This window comes from Triticum dicoccoides, chromosome 5B (genome assembly GCF_002162155.2).
Source record: "Triticum dicoccoides isolate Atlit2015 ecotype Zavitan chromosome 5B, WEW_v2.0, whole genome shotgun sequence".
NCBI lineage: Eukaryota > Viridiplantae > Streptophyta > Magnoliopsida > Poales > Poaceae > Triticum > Triticum dicoccoides.
The window spans coordinates 345,794,904-345,806,578 of NC_041389.1; positions in this window are offsets into that span (position 1 = coordinate 345,794,904).

The window sequence follows — 11,675 nt, forward strand, 5'->3', positions numbered from 1 at the left end:
TCATATTCAAGACGCAAACCAATATCACACTGCCAACTTAAAGGTGTCCCATCATAAGTGACTGATGCAGGATACACAAGAAGAGTAGTTTCATGTAAGAACATGGTGTGATAGACAGATATAGTATGTACCAAAAACAGGAAAGCGCGTCATATTCACATGTATCATGTGTAAGCTAAGCAGATGTAGTTTACACTAATTAGGAGCAATACGAGCAAGACACCATATGCAACATGCAACCAGATATCACACTGCCAAGTTAGAGCAAGCACCTTGGATGGTGGAGTAGGGGAGCGGAGACTTGGACCTTGTAATGCACTATCAGTACAAGGAGAATTGGTAGAGATGCTTCGTTTACGTCGCTGCAGAGGACCAGCATCATCGCCTTCCTTACTCTTTTCCTTCCTCTTTCTTGATTTTGCCTTGTCAAGTCAAACCCACAAGAAAAAGGAATAAAATTTACTCTTCAGAACTCACTGATGCATGATACTGATGAACACTACTTTCATGTAAGGTAGCCACATGATAGGAGGGTGGAATATGTATGAAAAATAGGACGGCGTGACATATTGACATGTATTATGTATAAAGTGTAAACTAAGCACAAGGTGCTTGAACTTGTTAGAATCGATGCAAGTTAGAAACCATATGAAAGATGAAACCAATATCACTCTGGCAAATTAAAAGGGTGCCCTAACAAATGTATTTGACCAAATTAGAAGCAATACATGGCAACAGGCTAGAAATAATATGCAATATGCAACGAATAAAGGTGACACATCGTAAGTGATTGATGTAGGATATAGAAGAGAGGTAGTTTCATGTAAGAACAAGGTTAACACATAGATGTAGTGTGTACCAAAAATAGGAAGGCATGTCATATTCACAGGTATAGTCTGTAAACCAAGCAGATGCAATTTACCCTAATTAGAAGCATTACAAGCTAGACACTGTATGCAACATGCAACCACATATCACACTGCGAAGTTAGAGCAAGCACATGTGATGCTGGTGTAGGGGAAGTGCGGTCGTCAGGTATAGAGCTACGTTTAATATCTTCATTTAGGCTTGCTGTTTCTTGACAATCATGTGGAGAGGATGAAATTGCATTCTTTATAAGAGTATTGCGTCCCATATTAACCCACGCGTGCGACTGTCTCATCATAAGCGATAGATGCAGGATACACAAGAACAGTAGTTTGATGTAAGAACATGGTGTGATAGGCAGATGTAGTATGTACCAAAAACAGGAAGGCGTGCATATTCACATGTATAATGTGTAAGATAAGGAGATGCAATTTAACAAATTAGGAGCATTGATGAGGGATACACAAGAAAAGTAGTTTGATGTAAGAACATGGTTAATAGAAAGATGTAGTATGTACCAAAAACAGGAAGGCATGTCATATTCACAGGTATAATGTGTTAACTAAGCAGATGCAATTTACCCTAATTAGAAGCATTACAAGGTAGACACCATATGCAACATGCAACCACATATCACACTGCCAATTAAGAGCAAGCACCTGCGATGGTGGTGTGTGGGAATTGCGGTGATCAACTAGAGAGCTACGTTGACTATCTTCATTTAGCCTTGTTGTTTCTTGAGAATCATGTGGGGAGGATGACACTACACTCTTTAAACGAGTAGGGCGTCATAGACATATGTAGTATGTAACCCACTCGGGTGATTGTCTCATCATAAATGATTGATGAGGGATACAAAAGAGCATTAGTTTGATGTATGAACATGGTTAATAGACATATGTAGTATGTAACAAAAACAGGAAGGCATATCATTATCAAAGGTATAATGTGTAAAGTAAGCAAATGCAATTTAACCAAATTGGAAAAAATACAAGCTAGACACCATATGCAACATGCAACCACATTTGACAGCGCGAAGTTAAAGCAAGCACCTGGGATGGTTGTGTGTGGCAATTGAGATCATCAACTGCTGAGGTACGTTTACTGTCTCCAACTGCTGACACTGCACCCATTAGAGTGCTGAAATGCTTAGTGCTTATCTTCGAATTACACTGGAGCGACCTCTGTATTTTCTTTTCTGCATTCATCAACACTGCGTCAGAGTGTGAAATACCCATGCATAAAAAAACAATAGTGTGAGTATGGGTGAAGTGTGTGCACAATTAGTACAGTGTAAAGGTAGCAGATAGCAGGTCGATGAGAAATGAATGACGGGAGACATATGATAGCTCTACAACATGCATGGCACACTAAGTTACTACAGGATTCTATGAAAATAATAGTCGACTGAAAGCAAATAGGTCAGTCCATTTTTTCTGCACCGTCCAATGTACAAAGAATGGGCAGATCGCCTTCATCTACCTCTAGTCGGCCAGTGTTGACGATCTTCCTCGAAACGCCAGCGACCATCGGCCCAGTATTCTTCCCTACCTGAGCCCTCCCCTCAACCTCACCGCACCGCCGTGCTTGACACCGCCCCCCGACCATCCATTCAAGCCCCGTCGACCTCTAGATCGGGCGCAAGCAGCTCCTGCACCCCACACCCCTATGATAGACACCGATGCGCCGCTTCCTCGAGGAACAGGCGGACTAGGTGCTCCGCGCACCTAAGCGGGTGCTGCTTCTTTTAATTGCGGTTCGACTGACCCTGAATTGAAATCCAGGCGGGCTACTGACCTCTAGCAAAGGTGAAATAGTAAAAGGGAGGAAACCTTGTGCATTTAGTATAACGAAGAAGATGCAGTAAGAAGCGCTCAACTAGTTTCTTTTGTGGGATGAATACGGTGTGAGCGGAGACGTAAGATTTGCACGAATAAGGGAAGAGGAGTACCTCTTTCTGCTGGCAGTGTTGTGTGCTCCTTTTGTTTTTCCAACGATCTTCTTGTTGTTCACCGGAAACCAAAAGTTGTGGAGGACAGTGCAGCCTTGGACGAACCCATGGCCAAGTTGTTGAGTGTGGTGCGGTGGCCGTCTGTCAGCGGCGGGGAAGCAGATCCGAGGTGACGAACGACGGCGTAGCGGGAACAGCTCCGGTGCGGTGGACGGTTCCGACAGTGAAGCCGTAGCAGTGAGGCGTAGGACGGCGTGGTCGGAGTGGTTCTGGTACGGCGCATGTCGGCGTCGGTGTCGTGGAGGCAGCTCTGCCTCGGCTTCAGCTGCTAAGTCCTTGAGGGTGTTGCGGTTGCAGTTGCGTTGGATGACGATGTTGGGGTACCAGCTCTGGCGTGCTGGAGGAGGGCAGCGGCGGATTAGCCGCTATGGGGTGGAGGAAGGAGGAGGCTAGGGTTTTGCGCCTGGTGGAAAGGGCATTTTGGTGCCCACGGAGTATGAATGGGGAAACGGAGGGAGGCGGGGAACTAAGGGGGAACAATGTTTCGGTTTGAGACGCGCTTGTTTGAAATTTGGGGAAAGTTACAAACTTTGCCCCACCTAAAATTTTGGACATATTGCGGGTTGGGGGTAGGACAGTCATGTCAGGTGTCCCAAATGTGGGCGGGATAGATTTCGGCCGAGCGCATGGGTGTTTAGGCACCCACGACGTATGAATGCTTCTCGGAGGCGATTGAGACCACGTCCTGGTGAAGTTACAAACCTACCCCAGTTTAGACCTTTGGACATCGGGCCGATAGGCTACACGGGCCAGAGTCAGGACAGTAATTTCCTACCACCAAACATTAGTCTCGCGCGGTTTTGGGTGACCAGAGGCCTATTTGGCGCTTCGTTCAATATTTGGGAGTAGAAGCATTAACGTTTTTGGTTCTCTTGAATTGAACTTTCAGGATTTGTCAAACTTCACAAATCTTTACTCTTGAAAATCCTAAAGCTATGATTATTTTGGAATGGAGGGGGTACATTTGAATATACATTGTACACGAGTATATATTAAAAATTATGCAACTTACCTCAGTTAATGCATGGTTCCAGATATAATCTCCTTGGTTGTAAAAAAAAGTTAGATATGCGTATGAATATATATAGCATGTTCAAACTCACAACAAAGATTGATGCCCCCTTTTACATCTGATTTACAAATGCCATTATCTCGGGCTCAAATAGATGAATGCACTTCCTATGAATTCGAATCTTCGAAACCCCCTTTATGTTGAATTAGACATGTATTCTATTTCGTAGCTAGCAATTTGGAATGTATCCATGCAAGTGACAAATGTATAAAGTGCTTCACACTAACAACATGGAGTGCACTAATTAATGTTTATATCTGAATTGCAAAAGCATCCATTGCCTGTATTTCAAACCGCTCTCATTCTATGGATCGATAATATGAAATAAACACATGCACATGCTAGAATTCAATAGAGTATGGGTGTCTGATAGACCGATTTTCGTCCATACGCAATTTGCAAAATTCATGATCTCATCCAAAAATAATAATGCCATTTATATTTTAATTTAATGTGTAGAACCGCCTTTTACACGTAGATGCACTATACCCCGCCCCGTTCTCACAAACACGTTATATATCTCTCTATCTAACGCATAAGTGCACACACTTTATATGGATCGGCATTTCTCTTTCACACATGCTCACAATCTCTCTTAGGGTGTCGGGGTGTCTCACGCACATTCTCTCTCTGTTTCTCTCTCTCTCTCTCTCTCTTTCTGACTACTATGTACCACTCTTTTCACTAATCTCAGTTGGAAAACACTATTTCTCTCACATGCATATATACACACGCACGGTCTCTACTAGCCCTCTATACGCACATATATGTGCCTACGTGTCTCCCGCATGCACATTATCTTTAGGCCTCTCTCGCACACATTGCCCCCCCCCAACACACCTCTCTCTTAGTAGTTGGCAGATATGATTTCATCATATCATTCGGTAGGATATCCCTGGCTGTTAGGCTGGATGGTAATACGAGGCAAAGTGTTACCCTAGTCAGGATCAAACTCTTGCAGTTGAAGACAGAGCCTACTCCTGGTACTGTATATTAGTGATAGGGGTGTGTACAAAGTACACGTGAATACCAGGCATTGTGCGTGTGTGTATACTATCGACGAACTAGCCCCCAAGCTTGTATAACATACTAGGGGCCTAGGGTTACAAATCATATATAGTCGTCTTATCACCAATGGGGATAGAGTCCTCTGCGACTCTGGTAGCTTCGTGTTGTATGCCGAGTCCTCCACATGGGTCTTCGTATAACACGTCTTGGTCCAACCTATATGTGGCACAGGATGGAACCGACCCATGAGTCTTCATGTTGACCCACCACAACTAGAAATGATGTGCCCACCACACCACACACGGAATCGGCCACTAAGAAAATAAGAATATACAATAGTGCAACGGTATCTAGCTCACGATATGTCTCGGTGCTCGCATTTATCTTGTGTTACTTTTAGTATTTTCCAGCAATGTACGTTCAATGGGAGGAGACGTTCCACTCGACTACGAGGCACCTATGGTGACTTCGTAAAATCTCAAGATCATATATGCTGGCCCACTCTCTCGAAGGTGCTCATAGGGGTAGGGTTCGCGTGTGTGCGCTTATAGCGGTGAGTGCTTGCGCGTATATACGAGCCCTTGCGTCTGTACCGTGTTAAACAAATACATGTCATGGTTATACGGTCACTGGCTCACCCATACAACTCTGTATTTTGTTGAGGACACAGTCAATTGACCAGTCAAACATTCCACGCGGCGCAACTAGTGTTGCACCATCGGGGCGCGTAACCATGGGGCCCACCTATCAGCCCGTATATGAAAGAAAGAAATGGTAGTTTGAGTCTGTACTTTGTAAATAAAATAGGAGTACATTTTAGGGTGATCATACGGTCACTGGCTCACCATACAACTCCATAATTTGTTGATAGCACGATCAATTGACCAGTCAAACGGGCCACATTCAACAGAGCACATTACCATAGGGCCCACCCATCAGCGCGTATATGAAGGACAGAAATGGTAATAAATTAGTGGTTGGTGGGTATTCGAAGTCATGAGACCTCTTGGTTGACAGTCGCTGGTGGTTGGGGGGCGTTGATTGGGCGGTGGGGTGGGGTGCTATGTCTTGATCTTGCGTTAGATTTCCTTGAAGAGGAAAGGGTGATGTAGCAATAGTAGCGTAAGTATTTCCCTCAGTTTTTGAGAACCAAGGTATCAATCCAGTAGGAGGCTCCTCAAAAGTCCCACGCACCTACACAAACAAACAAAGAACTCGCAACCAATGCAATAAAGCGGTTGTCAATCCCTTCATGGCCACTTGCGAAAGTGAGATCTAATAGAGATAGTATGATAAGATAAATACATTTTTGGTATTTTATAATATAGATGCAAAAAGTAAAGATGCAAATAAAAGTAGATTGAAAGCAAATATGATAAGAGATAGACCCAGGGGCCATAGGTTTCACTAGTGGCTTCTCTCAAGATAGCATAAGTATTACGGTGGGTGAACAAATTACTGTTGAGCAATTGATAGAATAGCAAATAATTATGAGATTATCTAGGCATGATCATGTATATAGGCATCACGTCCGCAACAAGTAGACCGACTCCTGCCTGCATCTACTACTATTACTCCACACATCGAACGACTCCTACTTGCATCTAGAGTATTAAGTTCATAAGAACAGGGTAACGCCTTAAGCAAGATGACATGATGTAGAGGGATAAACTCATGCAATATGATATAAACCCCATCTTTTTATCCTGGATGTCAACAATACAATACGTGCCTTGCAACCCCTGCTGTCACTGGGTAAGGACACTGCAAGATTGAACCCAAAGCTAAGCACTTCTCCCATGGCAAGAAAGATCAATCTAGTAGGCCAAACCAAACTAATAATTCGAAGAGACTTGCAAAGATAACTCAATCATAAATAAAAGAATTCAGAGGAGATTCAAATATTTCTCATAGATAAACTTGATCATAAACCCACAATTAATCGGATCTCGACAAACACACCGCAAAAAGAGTTTACGTCGAATAGATCTCCACAAGAGAGGGGGAGAACATTGTATTGAGATCCAAAAAGAGAGAAGAAGCCATATAGCTAATTACTATGGAACCGTAGGTCTGTGGTAAACTACTCACAACTCATCATAGGGGCAATGGTGTTGATGTACAAGCCCTCCATGGTCGATTCCCCCTCCGGCAGAACGCCGATGAAGGCTCCAAGATGGGATCTCGCGGATACAGAAGGTTACGGTGATGGAAATTTTGTTTCGTTGGCTCCCTGGATGTTTTCGGGGTACGTAGGCTTATATAGGAGGAAGAAGTACGTCGGTGGCTGCCCGAGGGGCCCACGAGACAGGGGCGCGCCTTATAGGGGGGCGCCCTCCTATCTCGTGGAGGCCTCAGCTGCTTCTTGACTTGCACCCCAATTCCTCTGGATCACGTTCGTTCCAAAAATCATGCTCCCGAAGGTTTCATTCCATTTGGACTTCGTTAGATATTCCTTTTCTTCGAAATACTGAAATAGGCAAAAAATAGCAATACGGGCTAGGCCTCTAGTTAGTAGGTTAGTCCCAAAAATGATATAAATGTGTAAAATAAATCCCATAAACATCCAAAAGGGGTAATATAATAGCGTGGAACAATCGAAAATTATAGATACGTTGGAGACTTATCAAGCATCCCCAAGCTTAATTCTTGCTCGTCCTCAAGTAGGTAAATGATAAAAAAGAAATTTTTGATGTGGAATGCTACCGAGCATAATTCTCAATGTAATTTTCTTTATTGTGGCATGAATGTTCAGATCCAAATGATACAAAATAAAAGTTCATATTAACATGAAAATGGTGATACTTCAAGCATACTAATCAAAGTAATCATGTCTTCTCAAAATAACATGGCCAAAGAAAGTTATCCCTACAAAATCATATAGTCTGGCTGTTTCTCAATCTTCATCACACAAAGTATTTAATCATGCACAACCCCGATGACAAGCCAAGCAATTGTTTCATACTTTAATAATATCAAACTCTTTCAACTTTCATGCAATACATGAGCGTGGGCCATGGACATAGCTCAATATGTGGAATAGAATGGTGGTTGTGGAGAAGAAAAAAAGGAGAAGATAGTCTCACATCAACTAGGCGTATGAATGGGCTATGGAGATGCCCATTAATAGATATCAATGTGAGTGAGTAGGGATTGCCATGCAACGGATGCACTAGAGCTATAAATATATGAAAGCTCAACAAAACAAACTAAGTGGGTGTGCATCCAACTCGCTTGCTCACAAAGACCTAGGGCATTTTGAGGAAGCCCATAATTGGAATATACAAGCCAAGTTCTATAATAAAAAATTCCCACTAGTATATGAAAGTGACAACATATGAGACTCTCTATCATGAAGATCATGGTGCTATTTTGACGCACAAATGTGGAAAAAGAGATAGTAGCATTGTCCCTTCTCTCTTTTTCTCTCATTTTCTTTTCTTTTTCTTTCTTTTTCTTTTTTTTCTTTCGCCTTTTTTTTCTTATTTTTTTTCTTTTTGTAAAGTCCAAAGTCTCATCCCGACCTGTGGGAGAATCATAGTCTTCATCATCCTTTCCTCACTAGGACAATGCTCTAATAATGAAGATCATCACACTTTTATGGATTTACAACTAAAGAATTACAACTCAAAGCTAGAACAAGATATGACTCTATATGAATGCCTCCGGCGGTGTACCGGGATATGCAATGAATCAAGAGCGACATGTATGAAAATTATGAAGGTGGCCTTGCCACAAATATAATGTCAACTACATGATCATGCAAAAAGCAATATGACAAAAGTAATGCGTGTCATATGAACGGAACGGTGGAAAGTTGCATGGCAATATATCTTGGAATGGCTATGGAAATGCCATGATAGGTAGGTATGGTGGCTGTTTTGAGGAAGGTATATGGTAGGTGTATGGTACCGGCGAAAGTTGTGCGGCACAAGAGAGGCTAGCAATGGTGGAAGGGTGAGGTGCGTATAATCCATGGACTCAATATTAGTCAAAAGAACTCATGTACTTGTTGCAAAAATCTAGAAGTCATCAAAAACCAAAGCACTACACGCATACTCCTAGGGGGATAGATTGGTAGGAAAAGACCATCGCTCGTCCCCGACCGCCACTCATAAGGAAGACAATCAATAAATACAATTGTGCTCCAACTTCATCACAAAGCGGTTCACCATACGTGCATGCTACGGGAATCACAACCCTCAACACAAGTACTTTTCATAATCACCTCAACTAGCATGACTTTAATATCACTACCTCCATATCTCAAAACAATTATCAAGCATCATATTGATCATAGCATCCAATTCTTTTCTATGATAGTTTTTATTATACCCAACTTGGATGCTCATCATTCTAGGACCAACTTTGTAACCATAGCAAATACCATGCTGTTCTAAAATACTCCCAAAAAGATGTAAGTGAAGCATGAGAGACTAGCAATTTCTTCAAAATTAAGTCACCACCATGCTCTAAAAAATATAAGTGATGCACTAGAGCAAAAAGTATCAAGCTCAAAAGATATAAGTGAAGCACATAGAGTATTCTAGCAAATCCTAATCAAGTAGGCTTCTCCCAAAAGGTGTGTACGGCAAGGACGATTGTGGTAAACTAAAAAGCAAAGACTAATATAATACACGACGCTCCAAGCAAAACACATATCATGTGGCGAATAAAAATATAGCTCCAAGTAAAGTTACCAATGAACGAAGACGAAAGAGGGGATGCCTTCCCGGGGCATCCCCAAGCTTAGGCTTTTGCCTATCCTTGAATATCTTGGGGTTCCATGGGCATCCCCAAGATTAGGCTCTTTCCACTCCTTATTCCATAGTCCATAAAAGCTTTACCCAAAACTTGAAAACTTCACAACACAAAACTCAACAGGAAATCTTATAAGCCCCGTTAGTGAAAGAAAACAAAATCACCACATAAGGTACTGTAATGAACTCATTCTTTATTTATTTTGGTGTTAAACCTACTGTATTCCAAATTCTCTATGGTTTATAAACTATTTTACTAGCCATAGATGCATCAAAATAAGCAAACAACACACGAAAAACAGAATCTGTCAAAAACAGAACAGCCTGTAGCAATCTGTAACTAACGCAAACTTCTGGAACTCTAAAACTCCTACCAAAATAGGAAGTCCTGGAACATTTATCAATTGATCAGCAGAAAAAATAATCAATGCAAAATCACGTTTCTGTGATTTAACAAAACTAAATTCGTGCGTGAAAAGTTTCTGTTTTTCAGCAGAATCACATCAACTATCATCATATGTTATCCTATAGGTTCTACTTGGCACAAACACTAATTAAAAGATAAAAACACATCTAAACAGGAGGTAGATTCAAGATTTATTTCTAAACAGGAACAAAAACAAAAAACACAAAGAAAATTGGGTTGCCTCCCAACTAGCACTATCGTTTAACGCCCCTAGCTAGGCATAAAAGCGAAGATAGATCTAAGTAGTGCCATCTTTGGCACTCAATTCATAAGTAGCTCGCATGATAGATTCATAAGGTAATTTGACTTTATTTTTTGGAAATTGTTCCATGCCTTTATTTAATGGAAATTGGAATCTAATATTCCCTTCCTTAATATCAATAATCGCGCCAATCGTTCTAAGGAAAGGTCTACCAAGAATAATAGGGCAAGAAAGATTGCAATCTATATCAAGAACGATAAAATCTACGGGCACCAAATTTTTATTTGCAACAATGAGAACATCATTGATCCTTCCCATTGGCTTTTTAATGGTGGAATCCGCAAGGTGCAAATTTAAAGAGCAATCGTCAAGATCATGGAAACCTAGAATATCACATAAAGTTTTCGGAATCGTGGAAACACTAGCACCCAAATCACATAAAGCAAAACACTCATGATCTTTAATTCTAATATTTATAGTAGGTTCCCACTCATCATTAAGTTTTCTTGGTATAGAAACTTCCAAATTAAGTTTTTCATCATAAGATTGCATCAAGGCATCAACGATATGCTTGGTAAAAGCTTTGTTTTGACTATAAGCATGAGGAGAATTAACAACGGATTGCAACAAGGAAATACAACCTTCTAAAGAACAATTATAATAATCAAATTCCTTGAAATCTGAGATAGTGGGTTCAATGCTATTTAAAGTCATGACCTCTCCAATCATACTTTTACCAAATTTAGCATCAAGATTTAAAGGCTCCGAATTCTTGGGACGCCTTCTAGGTAAAGTTGACTCATCATCAGTCCTATAATTATCAAGATTCATATTGCAAAACAAAGATCTAATAGGAGACGCATCAATAACTTTAAGATCTTCATCATTATTTTGATGGAAACTAGAAGAACACGCTTTTATAAAGCAATCTTTCTTTGCACGCAATCTAGCGGTCCTTTCCTTGCACTCATCAATGGAAATTCTCATTGCTTTGAGAGACTCATTGATATCATACTTAGGAGAAGAAGATCTAAGTTTATGAGAATCAACATCAAGCGAAAGTCTATCAACGTTCCTAGCCAAATCATCAACTTTCAGCAATTTTTCTTCAAGCAAGGCATTAAAATTCTTTTGAGAAATCATAAATTCTTTCACACTATTCTCAAAATCAGCGGGCATCTTATTAAAATTACCATAAGAATTATTGTAGGAATTTCCATAATTATTAGAGGAATTACTAGGGAACAGTATAGCATTAAAGTTTCCTCTATAAGCATTGTTTTCAAAAC